The sequence below is a fragment of the Sminthopsis crassicaudata genome, chromosome 4 (genome assembly GCF_048593235.1).
Source record: "Sminthopsis crassicaudata isolate SCR6 chromosome 4, ASM4859323v1, whole genome shotgun sequence".
In the NCBI taxonomy this organism is placed as follows: Eukaryota; Metazoa; Chordata; class Mammalia; order Dasyuromorphia; family Dasyuridae; genus Sminthopsis; species Sminthopsis crassicaudata.
The window spans coordinates 337,825,992-337,848,671 of NC_133620.1; the positions used below are offsets into that span (position 1 = coordinate 337,825,992).

General features: G+C 37.9%; 1 protein-coding gene across 1 annotated transcript in view; it reads right to left on the reverse strand.

Moving 5' to 3' along the window:
• CYGB (cytoglobin) overlaps positions 1–21,975 on the reverse strand; it is a 62,237-nt gene extending 40,262 nt beyond the window's left edge. The window contains exon 1 of the mRNA XM_074260816.1: positions 21,813–21,975. The gene's annotated coding sequence lies outside the window, so the exon portion shown is untranslated. The remainder of the gene's footprint in view (positions 1–21,812) is intronic.
• Positions 21,976–22,680: the final 705 nt, after the last annotated feature.

The following is a 22,680-nucleotide window of genomic DNA, read 5'->3' on the forward strand; positions in this document are numbered from 1 at the left end:
TCACAGGGGCTGAGCCTGAGTTCACTCATTGTTCATCATCCAGGCATGTGGTTAGACTGGGTTCAGTCCTGGAGGGAGCCTATGTTAATGAGATGGGTTTGATTCCCATTTCTCAAAACTTTTGACTCATTAAGCAGCCCACCCTTGGCTTCTCCCCACTGTGTGAGACAGTGACCACTAATCCCAAATAATTCAAATAGATGTTTCTCAGAACCAGAGCAGAAAGCAGTTTATTCATTCCTGATGGAAAAGGGCATCTATAGCCTTCACCAATAACTTAGTGAAGGGAAGCAAAGCACAGACATAAGAGTAGGGTTTTTAATAGCCTAAAACAATGTTAGTACCTCTTGGGCCCCAACTATTGCTGACTTAGTATCAAGGATCACAGTCTATTATGGGAATTCACTCCATCCTTAGGGTATAAGAACAGAGGGAATATAGATTACAAAGCAGTTTATTCAAGATTAAGCAAAGGTAAAAGCAAGGCCGATTTTCCTGGAATTATAGCCCTAAACTATAACAGGAATCAGTTTTCTGAGAAGGGCTCATGTCCTCTCTATATACTTAATCCCTCCTTTTTTTGTGTCCATTTAAGAACTTTTCATATCAATCCAATACAATTTTTCAACTTCTATATCTATAGCACCTTCGGGACTTCTCCTATCTTCTTAATTTATTGGTTTCCATCCCTAGTTTCCCCATTAATTAGATGTTACAGAAATTATAGTCCCTGCTCCCAAGGAGTTTACATTCTATTGGGAGAAAATAAACTTCACCCTTGATTATTCCTTGATGTTCTAATAAGTTTCAATTTTCTAAGTTTAATTTCTCCAATTTAATTTTCATAACTGTGGAAAATAAGTACCCATCCATTTCTCACAGTCCCACTTTTTTTCTTTTTAATAATTTGGTTTCCACATCTTTTTCTAAGGTTTGGCTAAATTTTTTATATCCCTTTTAATAAAAGTCTATTAATCTCTACACAGATCTCCTTACACAAGAAGTATAATTAATCCCTGAATTATCTGCTAATTCTTCTGATAGGTATGTACTTGGAATGAAATTACTTCTAATGATAATACATGTTCCTCCTTACCCTACTATTAACCTTTCTAGAGCTATTCTATTTTCCCATGCCATTCTCCTAGTGGCACTTAACTATTCTGCTAAAGGGAATGCCCTTTATTGCTTCTTTGATGTAACTTATCCAATAATATTTACTCATCAGAGTAGGAATGATTCAAATCCAGAACTAGATTTTTAGCCTTGAATTCATCAGTTACTATCCTTGATTTAATTCTTCCTGATGTTAATGTTTAAGAATTATCCATGCATATGTTTTGAAAAATAAAAAAGCTAGAGGGCAGCTAGGTGGTGCAGTGGATAGAGCACCACCCCTGAATTCAGGAGGACCCGAGTTCAAATGTGGTCTCAGACACTTAACACTTCCTAGCTGTGTGACCTTGGGCAAGTCACTTAATCCCAGCCTTAGGAAAAAAAAAGAAGAAGAAGAAAAATTAAAAGCTTTAATAATAAAAATAATAAAGAAATGATGAACAAAGTGGTTTCAGAAAAATCTGGGAAAGTTCATATGAACTGATGCAAAGAGAAGTGAGCAGAGCCAGGAGAACATAATATAGCAATATTGTAATAATAATCAGTTGTGAAAGACTTAATGATTCTGATTAATAAACAATCCAAGACAATTCCACAGGACTCATGATGAAAAATGTTCTTCATTTCAAGAGAGAAAACTTTAGAATTCTGAATAATTTTTTCACTTTAAAAATTTTTGCTTGACTTTTTCAATGTGGCCAATAAAGATATATGTTTTGTGTGATATAGCATGTATCATTGCTATCATATTGTTTCCTTCTCAGTAGGTGGTGGAAAGATTGGAGGAAGGATGAGAAATCAGAACTCATAATTTTAAAAAGCTAAATGATTAATATAAATAAATAATACATTAAATTTTTAAATTTAAAAAAACATTCTTCCTGATTCAGTCTTTCTTACTTTATTGGCTGTCAAGATAAAAGGAATAGCCAAATGAGTTGGTGCACAGGTGCCTATTCACTTCCTGGGTAGAGCAGGTTTGAGAGTGCTGCCTCCACAATACCACCCAAGGTTTGCTTGGGGTATGCTCATCTGAAAAATTGCCAAAGCTAACTTTAGTTACATTCCAGACTTGGATACATGCCTCTACAGTCCCTAGATTTTGGAATCTTTCACCCTGTCATGAGAGGCAAGCTGATTGATTAGTATAGGGGTTAGTATATTTTAGTTTATTTCCTCACAAAAGGGAAAGGTAGAACAAAGTATTGCAATTCTCCCCAGGAATGTTATTTTAGGAACAGGAGGAATTTACTCTCATGTTTTTCCAAATCCAGAGGGAATAGTACTATTTGGAAATGGGGCAACCTGAAGCACAGACATAAAAATTGCTGTTTGTTCAGACTCTTTTACAGAGTACTTTAATTTCCAAGTTTTCCTAAGTGATCTATACTTATTACATGTATAACCAATTTATTCTTTGATCTACATTTTCTAAATGTCTAGCCCTTCAACAGCAAGATTATACAATAATCAGTTCTGACTGACATGACTCTTTAACAGCAAGCTGATTCAGATTAGTTCCAATGGTCTTGTGATGAAGAGAGCCATCTGCACCTAGAGAAGACTGTGGAGACTGAGTATGGATCACAACATAGTATTTTCACTCTTTTTGTTGTTGTTTGCTTGCATTTTGTTTTCTTTCTCATTTTTTTTCCTTTTTGATCTGATTTTTCTTATGTAGCATGATAATTGTGGAAATATATATAGAAGAATTGTGTATGGTTAATTGGATTGTATATTGGATTACTTGTGATCTAGGGAAGGGGTGCAGGGAAAGCAAGGAAAAAAAATTTGGAACACAAGGTAAGGTGAATGTTGAAAATTATCTATGCATATGTTTAGAAAATAAAAAGCTTTAATTTTTAAAAAGCCAAAAAAAGAATGAGCAATTCAATCATTTTAATTAATATAAATGCCCAAATTAACTATAAAGAACATATGATCTTGATCCAGAAGAACTGATTAAAAGAAGTATACATAGAATAATTTTACACACACACACACACACACACACACATATATATATATATATATATATATATATATATATATATATATATATATATATATCATTGTGTCTAAATGGGAGCTATTTCTTAGTGGAGGGAAGAAAAGGGGAGGAAAGGAAAAAAAGGAAAATGAAAAGGAAGTTCATTTTATTATTTACTTTAAAGGAATAGCAAGTTGTACATAATAGATTTGCAGTTTCATGTGCAATTATCTTTTTTATTATAATATGTTATAGAATTACTTGTTTTATTCCATAAATTAAAAATAAGATAAACAGGAAAAAAATTGCCTGGCTCTTGTAGCAAACTAAACATTATTTCAAACTGGACAAGCAATACCAGAAAAAAACAAACAACAACAACAAAAATAAACCTCTTTCTCTATTAGTACACAATTGTACCTACCTGTCAAGTTAGTCAAGCTTCTTCAATTCTATAAGCTGACAATTCATCAAACTGAATTGTTTATGTAATATCCTTTCCCAGTCATATTAACCCAAATCTTAACCTGATGTTCCCATCCTAAGCTCCAAATACTATTGTAGCAGGGGAATAGCATTAATCTTACATAACCTAATTCCCTTCAAGGGATTGATGGACTCCTTACAGGGAACCCATTCAGACACTGGGTAGTTTGGGGTCCATTCACTGACCCTTCCCAAACAAATGGGCTCAATGTCTTTTAGGATATGGGACAATAATCTCATCTTCTGAAACTACTTCCTGCTGAGCATGGACACTGAGCTTGACCTGGATCATCCTACAGGGTCCCATTTGAAGGGATTTGAGCTGATTGAAAATCCAGTGGGTTGAGTCAGACCCCTGATGCTGGTCAATACAACTGCCAGTGCTGGTCATTTGAAAGTGAATTGCTCATCTAGTGTTTGACAAACCCAAAGACCCAGCTTTTGGGATAAGAAAGTAGACATTGACCTATACTCAACACCGAACACCAAGATAAGAACAAAATGGGTTCATGGCCTAGGCATAAAGAATGAGATTATAAATAATTTAGAAGAACATAAGATCGTTTACCTCTCAGATCTGTGGAGAAGAAGGAATTTGTGACCAAAGGAGACCTAGAAAACATTATTGATCACAAAATAGAAAATTTTGATTATATTAAAGGTTCCCATAAAGGCCTCATCTCCAAAATATGTAAAGAATTGACTCTAATTTATAAGAAATCAAGCCATTCTCCAATTGATAAATGGTCAAAGGATAGAAACAGACAATTTTCAGATGATGAATGTTGGAGGGAATGTGGGAAAACTGGGACACTGATGCATTGTTGGTGGAGTTGTGAATGTATCTAACCATTCTAGAGAGCAATCTATAATTATGCCCCAAAAGTTATCAAACTGTGCAACTTTGATCCAGCAGTATTACTACTGGGCTTATATCCCAAGGAAATACTAAAGAAGGGAAAGGGACCAGTATGTGCCAAAATGTTTGTGGCAGCCCTTTTTGTAGTGGCTAGAAACTGGAAGTTGAATGGATGCCCATCAATTAGAGAATGGTTGGGTAAATTATGGTATATGAAGGCTATGAAATATTATTGCTCTGTAAGAAATGACCAACAGGAGAAATACAGAGAGGCTTGGAGAGACTTACATCAACTGATGCTGAGTGAAATGAGCAGAACTAAGAAATCATTATACACTTCAACAATGATACTGTATGAAAATGTATTCTGATGGAAGTGGATATCTTCAACATAGAGAAGAGCTAATCCAATTCCAGTTGATCAATGATGGACAGAATCAGCTACACCCAGAAAAGGAACACTGGGAATTGAGTGTAAACTATTTGCACTATTGTCATTCTATCCAAATTCCTTTTACCTTCGGAATCCAATTCTTCCTGTGCAATAAGAAATTTGGTTTTGCACACATATATTGTAAATAGGATATATGGTAACACATTTAACATGTATGGGAATGCCTGTCATCTAGGGGAGGGAGTAGAGGGAGGGAGGGGAAAATTTGGGATAATGTTGTAAAAAAAAAATTACCCATGCATATGTACTCTCAAAAAAAATTATAATTATAAAATTAATTTAAAAAAAAAAAGAAAGAAATGGCCAGCAGGATGAATATAGAAAGGCCTGGAGAGACTTATATGAACTGATGCTAAGAGAAATGAACAGAATCAGGAGATCATTATACACTTCAATAACAACACTATATGAGGATCAGTTCTGATGGAAGTGGCTATCTTTGGCAATGAGAGGATCCAATTCGATTCTAATTGATCAGTGATGAACAGAACCAGCCACATCCAGCGAAAGAATACTGGGAAATGAGTGTGGACCACAAAAAACCATTCCTACTCTTTCTTTTATTGTTTGCTTGCATTTTTGTTTTTTCTTCTTAGGTTATTTTTATCTTCTTTCTAAATCCTATCTTCCTTGTGCAACAAGATAACTATATATACATATATTGTATTTAATATATACTTTAACATATTTAACATGTATGGGACTACCTTCCATCTAGGGGAGGAGGTGGAGGGAAGGAGGAGAAAAGTTGAAACAGAAGTTTTTGCAAGGGTCAGTATTGAAAAATTACCCAGGCCTATGTTCTGTTAATAAAAAACTATAATAATAGTAATAATAATAATAATAATAATAATAATAATAATAATAGAAAGACATAACCACTTTCAGAGAATTTGCAGTTAACCTGAAATTTAACAAACTTGTTTCAATTAATGTATAAACAAATGAATTTGCCTTAAAACAACCACAGACTTGAAAAATAAAAACATTTTAAACCAGCTATTCCTTTAAACAATAGAAGCAATTAATGTTAAAGCAATTTCATTTAACCAGCAAGGGGGCTGGCAGAAATTTGGGGGTGAGCTCCAGTGAGTGGGTTTGTTTTCTTGCTTCTAAGAAGCAGTCACACCCAATGGGAGAAGGATGGGCTAAGCCTTTACCTTACCATGTCATGTGGTATCTTTCCTAACTCCATTATGCTTTCTGACCCCACTTCTCCTTATAGCTAACATTTTTAGATTGCTAAGTCTCTTTCAGGATTTAACCTGTCAGCTAAGGACATGCCCTACCCTCATGAGGTATTTCCTTTCTCCTGGCAAATGGAAAGTTCTACTAAGGAACTTGCCCTTTCCATCATTAATTATTAAAGCCCCTTTCTCTGCTCTCTCATTCTATTTCATATTTACTATTCCTGATATTTATTTTATTTCTCCATTTTGGGGGCCTGGAACCACATCTTTTGGTGCTAGCCAAAACATCCTGCTCCTCTCTGGGCTCTTCAGCATCTCTTTCTCTCTCCAACAACTTTCACATCAATAATTGTTAACAGTTTTAGATGTCAGTATTATGACAACAACCCCAAACATTAGCAATTTCACAATTTTCATAAGTGATAGCTAGACATAACCAAGCCTATCATAAGAATGGACAGGTATCTCATGTAATTTGCAGTCAAGTTTCCAATTTTAATATCCATACAGATTGAGAAAAAAAATTATTTAAAAAATACTTTAGCTTGTGAGATTCTAACTGGATGTTCCATTTAAACTGTCAATTGATTTTGCCAATTAATCTTTTAAAACCACCCTTAAATAAACAAAACAAAGAAAAAAAACTTTAAGATTCACAATATAGGATAATATCTAAAGAGCTTTGGATCAAATTTCATAAAATTTATACATATGTCAGCAGAGCTAACTAAATTTAAAGCATAGCTCATAATTTTTACAAATTACCCCATATACAATTTAGAAAACAATGTGTTTTATCAAATTAGGAGATAAAACATGTGACCTCTTTAGGTAAGGACTTTGTTTAATAACCATAATCAAATTGATGAGGTGTGAAAAGAGAGGGTGAGAGATCCCCTCTGATGGGTGTCACAGGTTCTTTTAGCCTCAAGTCTGTGTGGCAAAAAGGGAATTTTTATTTTCACTAAGAAGGAAGCTTTCTTAAGGGCAAAACTCCTGATTAGGAATTTGGCAAAGGTATGTTAACAGACCCTTGTTTATATCGGGTAAATCTTGACCTAGAGTCCGGGGAACAGTTTGAGCCACTCAATAAAGAACTATAGACTGTGCCTCAGGCCGAGATCTCCAATTGAATGAGACCACTTAACTTGGGAAAGCCTTGTCTGGGACCATTTAACAAGGAAGGGCTGGGAAAGGTGTGCTTTTCCCAGGGTTTGAGAGTCTCCCTAAAGAGGACACAGTTTACATTCAGCCTCCCCAAAGTTTAAAGAAGACAAAATTTACATCATTTCCCCCAAGAAAGATCTCAGTTTACATCAAAATCATCCTGCTGGCCATTTCTTCTAAGCACATGGGATAAATAGTTTAGAGTTTAAAACTTAATTACAAAAACTAACTATATGAAATCTCTTGGAATTATAACTTATTATTTTGAGTTTTGAATTTGGGAATGATTAATGAATTATTAATTCTCCTAGATTGCCTGAAATCTCTGAAATGTCAGTAAACTATACTGAGACTATGTGGAGATAGACCACAGCTTTTTACAGGATCGAGTCCCCTGAAAAGTTGTGACTCTGGGGGTTAGGGAACATAGGAACCCATCTAGCAAGAAACTGAGGCTGACTACAGAGTATGGGGTTTTGGGGGAATCTACCATTCTTTGGAGAGGCTGGACTGGACATAATTCCACAAGTAGCTGCCCTGGTCATTCCCTATCCTTTCTAGGGAAAGAAGTTTGAAAGCTACAGAAAAATTCAGATTACTTTGCATCACTATGCACAAAACAAGTGCTTTTAAATCACTTTGTGGAACCATATGGACCACAAAAACAATCAGACTCTCAAGAGTTTATTACAATCTTGCGAGAAAGGGTCTCTCTCACCTGACAGTGTTTGTCAGTAAAAGGAGCAAAGTAAAAACTGCAAAACACAAGGTTCAGGTACTTGAACACAGAAGCCCCCAAATTCCCCACTCCCACCCCAGCCTGGCTTTTTCTCCCATTGTGTGGGAGAGTCCAGGTTTACACTTAAACCAGGAAATCTATCCTGGAAACAAAAGAGTACAAGACAATAATAATAATCTCTTAATTTAAATTTCTGTAGAGAACTGCTATACAAGCACATATCTTTGAATAAGAGAATTCAAAGCTATCATCACCTTTAAAAGAAGTGCTTAAATGCTAATTATGAGGTGTGGGAAACAGGAGGAGACAAGTACCTGCAACTTTTTTAGTTATAGCTCTGTTATTATAAAGTCTCAAGTCACAATTAAAACAAATAGTTTAAGGTTATATTCCTATAAGTGTCTTCACTCACTTAATTCCAACATATCCCAAAATGGCTATTTCTTTTACTTTGTCATTCATCTGAGAAAAACATAGAAGACAAAACACCGTTACACACACACAAACACAAATTGCTTTTTAAATTCCTAAAGTGCTGCTTTCTTCTGGATTGAAAGATGTTTTAGCATTTACATATGAATTTAACTTTTGACATAACCAATCCTTAGAGGTTTCATACTTGAGTTTAGATCATGTCCTTCCCATATGGAGCAATAGTATTTTATCATTTTCCTTTTATTTTTCAATTTGTTTCACACTCCAGTATTGAATTTGGTACAGGCCAATTACAGAGGGGCTGTCCCCTTTACTCAGTCACCTGGAGGGGCTTACTTGGTGCTGCCCTTTTTGCTTAGGAGTCCCTGTCAGCTTTTACCTGTGGACTATATGGGTGTATTTTGCATGACCATTTTCCTCTCTAAGTCTATGGGAGCTTCTGGTTTCTGCTCTGGCAATAGCAGGATGTCCCCCTTCAAGTCCAAAGACTTTTGGAGCTGCTTCCCCTGAGAAGCACCTGCCTTTGGAAGTGATGAGAGAGAGAATGGCCAATAAGAGAGCACAAGTCCCAGACCAGTCCCTAGAAAACTGTGTGGGACAGTGACCACCCCAAAACAATTCAAATAAACATTCATTTTCAGCCAGAGCAGTTTATTCAATTTGTTGAGGTTGGGAAGGGGACCTCAAAAGTTTGGGGTCATAGACTGGTGTCACAAGGTGTCTCAAAAGAATTTTCAGGCTTGAATGCATTCCAAGTCCAAGGGCAAAGTTTTTGTAATTTTAATGCAATTACAAGTGGACTAAATTCTAAAAGAATTTAGCAGAAAAACAGAAGGAAAGAGATACCTTTATCCAGCTTTCAGTCATTGACATGCTAATTCTATGGCTCAGGTTGATGAGGGTTAGATTTAGGGTACCCAAATGAAATTAGGGTTTCTGGTCAGGGAGTTAAATAAGGTCTAGTGGCAGATTCGGGGTTCAGGGAATCAAATGGAGGGGTTTGACTCCCCTGTAACTCCTCAGGATTCCCCGCAAGGGTAGGGAGTTCTGGGGAACTCCCTTCTAGTGCAGCAAGTAGTTCTCTGTAAGGAATTTACAGATCTGAAAATATACAGATTGATAAAAGAGGTTTATTATGGGCATTGGAAGTAAAGTTAAAGTCTAGTTAAGGAAATAGGTGAGGGCAAAGAGAAGATGGCACTGGAAACAGCATTCCAGTGGGCAGAGGCTCCTTGGGATGCCAAGCATGGTACGGCTGGCATGTTTGGGACCTCTGCAAAGAGAGGATTTTAGTTTGGTTCTTTTTATAATGAGAGATTTAGCTAAAGGGTCCCGTGGGTGGAGTCCCAAGGTGGCTCAAATCCGATGGGAGCAGGGACAAGCCCAGATCTTCTATTGGAATTCAAAGGGGTGCTTTTGAACAGGATTTGTGAATCAAAGGTGCAGGCTTAATGCAGGCTGGGAGTAATCTGAATCACAAATCAATCTGAAAGGATCACAAATCAGAACTATTGTCTCAGGAATTTGGTCCAAGGGACTATCCTGAGGTTAGAAGCCATCTGACAGTTAGCAATGAATTGAAGAGTGGTCTAGTCAGAATCAGACAGATTGTTGTTCTTAGACTGAGAGTATGGGAAGTTCCTAAGACAGACTCCAAAGCCAGAAGAAGATTTAGGATTATTGACTTGTTACAACAGAAGCCCCCCTAAAATCATGGGACCACAAAATCATATTACGTCAAATTGCTACTGTAAAAGGGCGCTTGTCGCCTTCATCAATATCTTAGGGAAGGGAGGCAAAGTACAGGCAACTGAACAAGGTTTTAATACCCTAAAAAAACTTTGATATATCTTGGGCCCCAGCTATCTCTGACTTAGTATCAAGTCTCACAGTCTGTCACAGGAATCTACTCCATTCTCAGGGTAAAAGAATACGGGGATTATAGATTACAAAGCAGTTTGTTCAAGATTAAGCAAGGGTACAATCAAAAGGGGTTTTCCTGGAATTGTAGTCCCAAACTATGGCAGGAGTCAGTTTTCTAAAAACTCTCCACTTCCTCTCCATCCCACTTAGCACAAAAGGGGAGGAGAGAAAGGTATTTAATATAGAACATAAATCAATTATAGTGATGTAATAAAATGGTGTCCCCCTTATCTTTGTGGAGGGTGGGCCACCTGGCCTGGGGAAATTCCTAAAAATAATCCCCACCTGAAACGCAATACTTCCCCATTCTTGGAGGCCCACTTCCAATTGATCTGGGAATCACTTTGGTCTGGGAAACAATCACCACCCTTATTGATTTGGAAATTAGCCCCTAATCACTCCCTAGCCCCAAACCATAGAAGGCTAAAAAAAAAAAAAAAAAAAAAAAAAGACTCTGTCCCCCAAACTTTGCTATCTTCCTAATCAGGAAGTGGCCCACTGAGAGAAAGAGTTTCTTAGTGAAATAAACCCATTTTGCCAAAAACCTCACTTGCAGACTGGGACTGCAAATTCTTTCTCAAAACCTATGACAGTGGCCTGGGGACCCCCATCACTGTTAGGGTATCCTCGCTCCTCAACAATGGGACATGTAATTTATCCCTACATATGACAAGAAATACCAAACCTAGGACACTCACAAGTGGTGTATTTGATGCCAGCTCCTTATCCCCTCCAAAAAAAAATCCTTCAAACACTAAAACTTTTTAAAAAAGATAATATAACTCAGATCCACTACACTGTTACAATCTGCTTGGAAGCTGACGCTTTAGCCTCATCAGAATATAAAGCAGGTTGTAGGACTGTTAATTGGGCATTTTACATTTAATCTTGGCTCATCATTGTCCAGCCAACTCCATTTATAAGTCTTCTGATAAAATGGTCAGACTTGAACCAATTCTGCCATCCTGTCTGACTTAGAAGCTTCCCCTGCTGTCAATGCCTGGTGTCCTGAAGGTCAATGCTCCTGCTGCTGGGGGTAAATAAAAAGACCCTAGGTCCTTGGAAGCTTCATGAGCCATAGGGAGGAGCAACAACAGGAAAAGGCCTGAATTTTATTTCCAAGTTACTTCCAGAATTAAGCAGATTTTAAAAGCAGATATAAGCATGGGATGGTTTCTGTGAAACAAAGGGCATGTCTATTCTGTATCTGATTCTCAGCAATAAAGAGGAACTGAGTAGTGAAGTGGATATCACAGGAACCTAAGGAATAAGGGACTGTGCAGTCTGAAAGTGTAGTGAGAGGGAGAAAATACTCTTAACTGGGAGATAGTGTAAGAGGATAAGATCACTGAAACTGGAGGCAGGGGATTTAAATTCAAATCCTGACTGCCTCTCCCAATCTACATAATCTTGAACAAATCTCTTAATTTGGTCTCTTTTAAGTCTGCCTATCTGTAAAATTGATAAGGTCAAAAAGAGATAGCCCAAGATACAAATAATCAGCAGGAAATTCCTGTCTGAGGAGGGGTTAAAGGAGATAACTTGAGACTCAAATGATTAAGAGAAATTCCTGTCTTATTTACAAATCTCTCCAGAACCTCTTGGATAACATCTCTGTGCAAATGTTGTTTTATGACCCTGGTTATGTATAAAAGGAATTTCTAAAAATGTAATCCTCACACTCGGTTTATCCTTGCTTTGTGCCCTCCAACTTTGGTTCTGGCGTTCCCTTGCCAGGCAGTTTGGCCTTTCTGGAGGCCAAATGCCTGTCTATCCCTTTACTATCAATAAAGACTTTGTTTTGATACAGCATTGAGTAGTGAATTCATTCTCTATATGGACCTGCCCTTGGTTTCTTTGGGGAAGGAGAGAGAGGTAATCAGACAACCAGAAAAAGAGCTGATCTATCTAGGCTTAGAACCCCAATTTCTCCTCATCATTTGGTGGCCCTCTTATGGGAAATTTTATGGCGGTAAGTTGGAAATATCTTTCTTCTATAAGTGGGGGGCAGTTCAAAAATTCCTAGGACATAGTGGCCTTGAACTGCAGGGAGCTAGGAAAGCTCTGAGGATCGTTTGGCTCAGGACGCTGGGTGCAAACGAATTCCTGTTTTTTGGAGAAATAGTTCTGTACATAGACAGGGGAGCATTTGTTAAATCTGACAGAGATGTCTGATCAGATTGAGCTATAGAAATGGGAAGTTTTCAGGCTTGTGTGGTGGCAAAAATGGATCAGTTTTTCTCCTCAATCCCTAAAGATTCACCATTAGGATATCTTTTGAGAAACAGAGACAAATTTGGCCTCAAAAACTTAAAATTGAAGAGACTTATTCACTATTTCAACAAGGTGTGGCCCCTCTATAAATTAATTAGACAACCAGGAAAATTGGCCGATTTATGACTCAATTAATTTCTCTACTATTAGGGAATTAGATTTATTTTGCAGAAGACATGGCAAATGGTCAGAAGTTACTTATGTACAGGCCTTCTGGGGCCTCTCCCAGGATCCCAAGCTGCGGTTAACTTGCTGGATGTTTCCGCCTAAATATTTTTTTCCTTTTTTTTTTTTTAATTTTATTTTATAATTATAACTTTTTTTTTTTTGACAGTACATATGCATGGGTAATTTTTTACATTATCCCTTGCACTTACTTCTGTTCAGATTTTTTTCCCTTCCTCCCCCAACCCCCTCCCCCAGATGGCAGGCAGTCTTATACATGTTAAATATATTATAATATATTCTAGATACAATATATGTGTGTAGAACCAAATTTCTTGTTGCACAGGAAGAATTGGATTCAGAAGGTAAAAATAACAGTTTACACTCATTTCCCAGTATTCCTTTTCTGGATGTAGCTGATTCTGTCCATCATTGATCAACTGGAATTGGATTAGCTCTTCTCTATGTTGAAGATATCCACTTCCATCACAATACATCCTTATACAGTATCATTGTTGAAGTGTATAATGATCCCCTAGTTCTACTCATTTCAATCAGCATCAGTTGGTATAAGTCTCTCCAAGCCTCTCTGTATTCCTCCTGCTGGTCATTTCTTACAGAACAACAATATTCCATAACATTCATATATCATAATTTACCCAACCATTCTCCAATTGATGGACATCCATTCATCTTCCAGCTTCTAGCCACTATGAAAAAGGCTGCCACAAACATTTTGGCACACACAGGTCCCTTTCCCTTCTTTAGTAGTTCCTTGGGATATAAGCCCAGTAGTAGTATGGCTGGGTCAAAGGGTATGCACATTTTTATAACTTCTGGGGCATAATTGCAGATTGCTCTCTAGAATGGTTGGATTCTTTCACAACTCCACCAACAATGCATCAGTGTCCCAGTTTTTCCACATTCCCTCCAACATTCATCATTATCTTTTCCTGTCATCTTAGCCGATCTGACAGGTGTGTAATGATATCTCAGAGTTGTCTTAATTTGCATTTCTCTGATCAATAGTGATTTGGAACACTCTTTCATATGAGTGGAAATAGTTTTAATTTCATCATCTGAAAATTGTCTGCTCATATCCTTTGACCATTTATCAATTGGAGAATGGCTTGATTTCTTATAAATTAAAGTCAATTCTCTGTATATTTTGGAGATGAGGCCTTTATCAGAACCTTTAACTGTAAAAATGTTTTCCCAATTTGTTACTTCCCTTCTAATCTTGTTTGCATTAGTTTTGTTTGTACAGAAACTTTTTAATTTGGTGTAATCAAAATTTTCTATTTTGTGATCAATAATGGTCTCTAGTTCTCCCTTGGACACAAACTCCTTCCTCCTCCACAAGTCTGAGAGGTAAACCATCCCATGTTCCTCCAATTTATTTATGATTTCATTCTTTATGCCTAAATCTTGGACCCATTTTGATCTAATCTTAGTATGTGGTGTTAAATGTGGGTCCATGCCTAGTTTCTGCCATACTAATTTCCAGTTTTCCCAGCAGTTTTTGTGAAATAACGAATTCTTATCCCAAAATTTGGGATCTTTGGGTTTGTCAAACACTAGATTACTATTTTTATTCACTATCTTACCCTGTGAACCTAACCTATGCCACTGATCAACTAGTCTATTTCTTAGCCAATACCAAATGGTTTTGGTGACTGTTGCTTTATAATACAGTTCTAGATCAGGTACAGCTAGACCACCTTCACTTAATTTTTTTTTCATTACTTCCCTTGAAATTCTCAACCTTTTGTTGTTCCATATGAATTCTGTTGTTATTTTTTCTAGGTTATTAAAATAGTTTCTTGGAAGTCTGATTGGTATAGCACTAAATAAATAGATTAGTTTAGGGAGTATTGTCATCTTAATTATATTCGCTCGGCCTATCCAAGAGCACTGAATGTCTTTCCAATTATTTAAATCTGACTTTATTTTTGTGGCAAGTGTTTTGTAATTTTGCTCATATAATTCCTGACTCTCCTTTGGTAGATATATTCCCAAATATTTTATACTATCGACCGTTATTTTGAATGGAATTTCTCTTTGTATCTCTTGCTGTTGGATTATGTTGGTAATGTATAAAAATGCTGAGGATTTATGTGGATTTATTTTGTATCCTGCAATTTTGTTAAAATTCTGAATTATTTCTAATAGCTTTTTAGCAGAGTCTTTGGGGTTCTCTAAGTATATCATCACGTCATCTGTGAAAAGTGATAATTTGATTTCCTCATTTCCTACTCTAATTCCTTGAATCTCTTTCTCGGCTCTTATTGCCGAAGCTAGAGTTTCTAGTACTATATTGAATAGTAATGGTGATAGTGGGCAACCTTATTTCACTCCTGATCTTACAGGAAAAGGTTCTAGTTTATCACCATTACATATGATGTTTACTGACAATTTTAAATATATGCTCATTATTTTAAGGAGTAATCCATTTATTCCTATACTCTCAAGCGTTTTTAGTAGGAATGGATGTTGGATTTTATCAATGCTTTTTCTGCATCTATTGAGATGATCATATGGTTTTTAATAATTTGATTATTAATATGGTCAATTATACTAATAGTTTTCCTAATATTAAACCAGCCCTGCATTCCTGGTATAAATCCCACTTGGTCATAGTGTATTATCCTGGGGATGATTTTCTGAAGTCTTTTTGCTAATATCTTATTTAAGATTTTAGCATCAATATTCATTAAGGAAATTGGCCTATAGTTTTCTTTCTCAGTTTTCAACCTACCTGGTTTAGGTATCAGTACCATGTCCATATCATAAAAAGAATTTGGTAGGACTCCTTCAATCCCTATTTTTTTCAAATAGTTTACATAACATTGGAGTTTGTTGTTCTTTAAATGTTTGGGAGAATTCACATGTAAATCCATCTGGTCCTGGGGACTTTTTCTTAGGAAGTTGGTTAATAGCTTGGTCTATTTCTTTTTCTGAGATGGGACTATTTAGACTACTTACTTCTTCCTCTGTTAATCTGGGCAAGCTGTATTTTTGAAGGTTATCGAATTTATTGGCATAAAGTTGAGGAAAGTAGCTCCTAACTATTGTTCTAATTTCCTCTTCATTAGTGGTGAGTTCACCCTTTTCATTTTCAAGACTAACAATTTGCTTTTTCTCTTTCCTTTTTTTAATCAGGTTTACTAAGGGTTTGTCTATTTTGTTGGTTTTTTCATAAAACCAACTCTTAGTTTTATTAATTAATTCAATAGTTTTTTTACTTTCAATTTTATTAATCTCACCTTTTATTTTTTGAATTTCAAGTTTTGTGTTTGTCTGGGGTTATTTAATTTGTTCCTTTTCTAGCAATTTTAGTTGTAAGCCCAATTCGTTGGCCCTCTCTTTCTCTATTTTATGCAAGTAGGCCTCTAGAGATATAAAACTTCCCCTTATTACTGCTTTGGCTGTATCCCACACATTTTGGTATGATGTCTCATTATTGTCATTTTCTTGAGTGAAGTTATTAATTATGTCTATGATTTGCTGTTTTACTCAATCATTCTTTAGTATAAGATTATTTAGTTTCCAATTATTTTTTGGTCTAGTTTCCCCTGGCTTTTTATTAAATGTAATTTTGATTGCATTGTGGTCTGAAAAGGATGCATTTACTATTTCTGCCTTATTGCATTTGATTTTGAGGTTTTTATGCCCTAGTATATGATCAATTTTTGTATAGGTTCCATGAACTTCTGAGAAGAAAGTATACTCTTTCTGTCTCCATTTAGCTTTTGCCAAAGATCTATCATATCAAACTTTTCTAGTATTCTATTTACCTCTTTGACTTCTTTCTTATTTATTTTGTGGTTTGATTTATCTAATTCTGAGAGTGCAAGGTTGAGATCTCCCACTATTATAGTTTTGCTATCTATTTCTTCTTGCAGCTCTCTTAATTTCTCTTTTAAGAATTTCGATGCTGCACCACTTGGTCATATATGTTTAATATTGATACTGCTTCATTATTGATGCTACCCTTTAGCAGGATATAATGCCCTTCCTTATCTCTTTTAATTAGGTCAATTTTTGTTTTTGCTTAATCTGAGATGAGGATGGCTACTCCTGCTTTTTTGGTTTTGCCTGAAGCATAATAGATTCTGCTCCACCCTTTTACTTTTAGTTTGAATGTCTCACTCTGTTTCAGGTGTGTTTCCTGTAAACAACATATAGTAGGATTCTGACTTTTAATCCAATCTGCTAACTGCTTCCTCTTTATGAGGCAGTTTGCCCCATTCACATTTATGGTTAGAAGGACTAATTCTATATTGCTTGCCATCCTATTAACCCCTGCTTATGCTTTTCCTCTTTCCTTCCCTCTTACCCCCCTACCCAGTGTTAAACTGGTGAACACCACTTGCTTTTCACAGCCCTCCCTTTTTAGGATCCCTCCCCCACCTTAAAATTCCTCCCATTATTTTACCCCTTTTCCTCCCAATTTCTGTGTTCCCTTCCCCTTAGCTTACTCCTTCCCTTTCACTTTTCAATGAAGTGGAAGAAGTTTCACCATAAATCGAATATGTCTATTGATACACACTATGTTCATCTCCCTCCTTTCTTTCTCTCAGATATAATAGATTACCTTTGCCTCTTCATGAGATGTAGTACTACCACTTTACACTTTTTTATGATATAATTTCCTTTCCACCTCTAGTTTCTAAGACAAATTGTACATATGTTCGTTATATATTTTTTTGGCAGAAGTATAGTTCTCAAGATTTCTTTTTACCTTTTTAGAAATCTCTTGAGTTCTGTATTTGAAGATCAAACCTTTTATGTAGGTCTGGTTTTTTCATCAAAAATAGATGGAATTCATTTATTTCGTTAAATGTCCATCTTCTTCCCTGGAAAACGATGCTCATTCTTGCTGGGTAAGTTATTCTTGGCTGCATACCAAGTTCCTTAGCCTTTCAGAATATCATGTTCCAGGCCCTTAGTTCTTTTAATGTAGACGCTGCTAGATCCTGAGTTATCCTTATTGTGGCTCCTCCATATCTGAATTGATTTTTTTCTAGCAGCTTCCAATATTTTTTCCTTTGTCTGATGGTTCTTGAACTTGGCCACTATATTTCTTGGTTTTTTGATTTTAGGGTCCCTTTCAGTAGGTGATCAATGAATTTTTTCAATGTCTATTTTACCCTCAGTTTCCAAAACGTCTGGGCCAAAAACTCTTTGATAATTTCCTCGAAAATAGTGTCCAAGCTCTTTTTTTCCTCACATTTTTCAGGGAGTCCGATTATTCTCAAATTGTCTCTCCTGGATCTGTTTTCCAGGTCTGTTGTCTTTCTAATAAGGTACTTGACATTCTTTTCAATTGTTTCCTTTCTCTGGTTTTGCTTGACTACCTCTTGGTTTCTCCTTGAGTCATTCATTTCTACTTGTTTGAGTCTAATTTTCAATGTTTTATTTTCTTCACTCACTTTTTTTATGTCTTTTTGTAATTGTCCAATTGTGCTTTTAAGTGAGTTTTTTTCTTCTATGGAATTTTTTCCATTTTATTTTTTTAGAGAGCTGATTTCTTTATCCAGCTCATTAATCCTGTTTTCCTTGGAGTTGTTTACCTTTTCCAATTCACTAATCCTGTTTTCCTTGGAGTTGTTTGCCTTTTCTAATTCACTAATTTTATTTCTCAATGATTTGATCTCTTTATCTACTCTGGATAACTTCTCCAGGCTCTCTTTCCAAGCTTCCTTTTCCTTTTCCCATTTCTCTTCTAGCTCTCTGTGAGAGCCTTTTTGATTTCCTCTATGAGATTCTTTTGTATTGAGGAGCTCATATCCCCCTTAGGGGATTCCTCTGGGGACAGTCTGTTTTTAGTGTCCTCAGTATTTGAAGTCTGCTCTCTCTCCATACAGAAGCTGTCAATGGTTAGAGCCCTTTTAAATTTTTTGTTCATTTTGTCAAGAGCAGAATCGAAGAAAACAAATTGACAAGAGAAACGATAGGTCTGTTTTGGGGGGGGCTGGGGCTGGATGGTGTTAATGGGCTTCCTCTACAGACTGGGGGTAGGGCAGCAGAGAGCCACTAACAGGAAAGTGATGGCTGTGCCGAGTCTGTGCTCTGAGGCTCTGAGAACGCGCTGAGTCAGTCCAGGTGGGGGTTGGGGGTGGCCAGTTCCCAGAGACACTAGTTTTCTGGGGTTTTAATCTTCACCACCGGTGTTTACACCCTCTCAGCTGCTCCTGGCTTGCTGCCAAGACGGAACATCCACACTGGGGTAAAAGCCTTTTCACAGAACGGCAGAGATCGTACCCCTCCCCCCTCCAGTCTGAGCTGTGTGAGCTGTCTGTCTCACTCTGGCTGCCTGCCCTCAGTCTGCGCCCAGTCTGTTCGACCCTCCCCCGAGCAAACACAGACCTTTTCTGGCAAATTTCAAGGATGTCTTCTCTTGGTGATTATTTGTGGGTTTCTTTTCTGGTCAAGCATTAATTCCAAGGCTTGTCATGAAGTAAGTCCTGAGAGAAAACAGGAGCTCAAGCAGCTGTCTGCCTAAACGCCGCCATCTTGGCTGGAAGTCTGTTTCTGCCTAAATTTACCGAGGGGGAACTGGGGAGAGACGCTGATCCCCTGAAGGACCCTCCTAACTTACTCCCAGAGCTGGACTCTGGGAATACTCCAATGCTTAGTCCCTTCCTGCTCCTCATCAGGTTTCTCTGCCCTGGAGCCTCCACCCTCCTACCCCTCCCATGCAGCCTGACTCTACTACAGCTGTGGCCCAGGACTCTGATTTAGCTATCTCTAAGCCTTGCCTCCTGAGAGAAATGGCCAGCTCTTTGGAGGAAATGCTTAGAGTACAAAGCCCTCTCTCTTTTTGGGATTTTTCCCACTTAAAATGTGTTGAGGGATTTACAGCCATTCCTTTTCTGCATGATCTGTCCTGGGGAGATGTTATCTCTTCCTATTGCACAATACAGGAGAAAAGAATGATCCGGGAGCTAACACAGAGGTTTGCTGCTAACATGACTGGGAGATAACAGGCAGGGGCCATTGCCATTCCCTTCGCAAATTCCGGGGGAACTATGAAGAGGGGAGTGGGGACATAGAGGAGGGGAACGTCCCATTGAAGGAATGAAAAAGGGGAATAAAAAGCAGGTGAATTATGAGCCGCTTACCCAAGCAGCTGATAAGAATCCTATTTTATTTCAGGATCGCCTTGTAGTAGGTATGGAGAATTCACTAACTTGCACCCCACTTTTCTAGAGGAAATTGCTGTCGTTGCCATGCATTTTATCAATCAGTCTTCCCCAGATATAAGACGAAATCTGCAGAAATTTGCTCTAGAGTCCCAGACTTCCACAACTCAACTATTAGAAGTTGCCTTTGGGGTATGTAATGACAAAGATGGGGAAGAGGAAGGAAAGGTCGGAGCTAAGAGCAGAAGGCAGGCGCAGATTCTGGCTACCACTAGTTTCCATGGGCCCCAAAGTTTGTGCTTCAGATGCAGTCAGCACAGCCACTGGGCAAGGAATTGCCCCTCAGACTCTAGGCCCCTAACCTGAATAGCTCCTACCCTGAATACAAACAGGAAGGACACTGGAAGAGCGACTGCCCAGAGAAGGGAAGGACCACTGACTCCAGCCTCACCCCCCAGGCCTCTCCAGACTTGAGGTGGAGGCCCCTGGACCAGGCCCACCTTCTTCTATCAGTAAAACCAAGCTGCCCGGGGTAATTTTGGACTTAGCAGGTATGCCAATCTCGTTTTTTTTCATATGGAAGCCTCTTTTTGTTCTGCTCCTCCAAGTCTTACTCGCCCCTTCCCCCAAGGTGCTGGAATTGGAATTGAAGGGGGAAATAAAAATCGTTTGGAAACCCCCCATGCCTTGCTGGCTCAGGGACCTCATGTTTCTAACTATCCCTTCCTAACCTAGCCTACTGATGGGTAGGAATTTAATAAAGGAAAACTAGGAGCTCAATTCTCTCAGTTTAAATCTCCAAATAGTTTTAAGAATAAGGATTAAGAAATTTGGGAATTGGTTATTTGAAAATTTGCTTGTGAAAAAAAAATTTTTTTAACCTGTTGTACTAATTTTTAAGTGAATGGAACTTGGCTATTTTAAACTGACAGGAAAGTTTTTCCCTTAAAGCAGTCTTTAGAGCCTGCTAGAGTAAAGGGCAATAAAACCTTATCTGATCGAACTCTGGTAGTAGAAAAAAAAAACACATTTGATTATGGGAAATATAATTTTGCTATTGCCTTTGCATACTAGATTGTTTATTCTGAGTATAAGATCTTGTATTTTGCTTGAATATTGATATATTTACTGCTAAAGAGATTTGAAAAGAATAATGAACTTCAAACTTAAGCCTGAGCTGAGCCATAAAAGCTGCCTAGATAGATAAGAGAGAGATGCTAATTACTGTTAGTCAAACACTCAGGCAGAAAGAAAAAAAAAAAAAAAAAGTTTGGTTTGATTCGGTTTATTTGTTAACCTGAGTTAATTTTACAGGTTTTGAAGGAAAACGGAAAGAGGAATGCAGGTGATGTTAAGAAGGATTGAACAATTAAAGATCTGCAAGGTATTAGAAGGTATTTGGGAATAGGAAGAAGACATGGGGAAGGGAGTCTCACAATCCCTCCCCACCCCCCCCACTGCTTTCTACTTCTCTAGTAGTGGAGCATCTAGTCAAAAAAGTTGTTGGAAATTAAGGGTGGCCACATGGAATCCTCATCCCCTCACCCAGGTGTGTTTCTGCCATTTATAGAAACAGTGATTTAAACAGACAGACTCATGTTTAGGTTAATTGATTGATTGAATATTTGTTTCTTGATACATAAGGATTTTATTGTTTGAGAAATATGGTCATAAATGTAATCCCTACTGTAGTAGGATTATTTCTAAAAGTTTAATTGTTGATCATACGGGGGCAGAGCCAAGATGGGGGAGAAGATACATGCGAATCTGTAAGCTCCTTCTTTCCCTCACTACCAACTAGATAAAATCAGCCTCAGAAATAGCTCTGGACTGATAGAATCCACAAGGACTGGAAGCACGACTTACCAGCTGAAGAGAATCTGGAGTTTCAACAGGAAAGGTCAGTTCCCAGGGGAGGAAGAAGAAAGGCCAGCACAGATGGCTGGGTGCTGACACGCTGCGCCGATCGCGCTGGGGAGGGCTCTGGGATCAGATAAGCAACTGAGATAGAAGAATCTGGCACAGGCTGTTAGCTCTTCTCTGCTTATAAAACAGCAGTTCAGAAGAGAAATTAAGCCACTTTAAAATTTTTAAGCCAGATAAAAGAACCACCCCAATCTTAAAGTGACTCAGCAAATCTCCGCACTGTGGGTGTGGCCAACTTAGGCTGTCCTAGCTTTCACCTGGGAGTAGTTAAGAGATTGAGAAGTGGGTGGATACGGCCCAAGGAAACACTCACTGCCTTGCTTGGCTGGAGGCTGTGGAACTCAGCCCTGGGAAGTCCCAGAGAAGGGGAACTTTTGAACTAGGGACCTCGGTTTCAGGGCAGACACTTCCAATTTGAACGCAGGGGCTTTTCACGTCACCTGCTGCTGACATCCACGCCCCACGGGAGGCATAGGCTGGGCTTTGTGTCGCCTTTACTGTTCAGTCTTAAACTTCAGGGAAGCCGCTAGGACAAATAGTGCTGCCCTCAAAGCACAGCAGCGCTGATCACCTGTGAGGCACTTCCAGGGAGGGGGTGGGGAACTCTCTCCCAGAGCTCTCTCTTAGCTCAGGTGCAGGGGCCGCTGCATCCATCCAATCTGGGAGGAAGTTGGTAAAGAAATAAATAAATAATTTCCTACCCCAGGGACAGACCCCAAAAGATTTTTTAAGTATGAGCAAAAAGCAAAAAAAAAAACCATTGACTCATTCTACACAGAGAAAGAGCGGGTATCCAACCCCGAGGAAG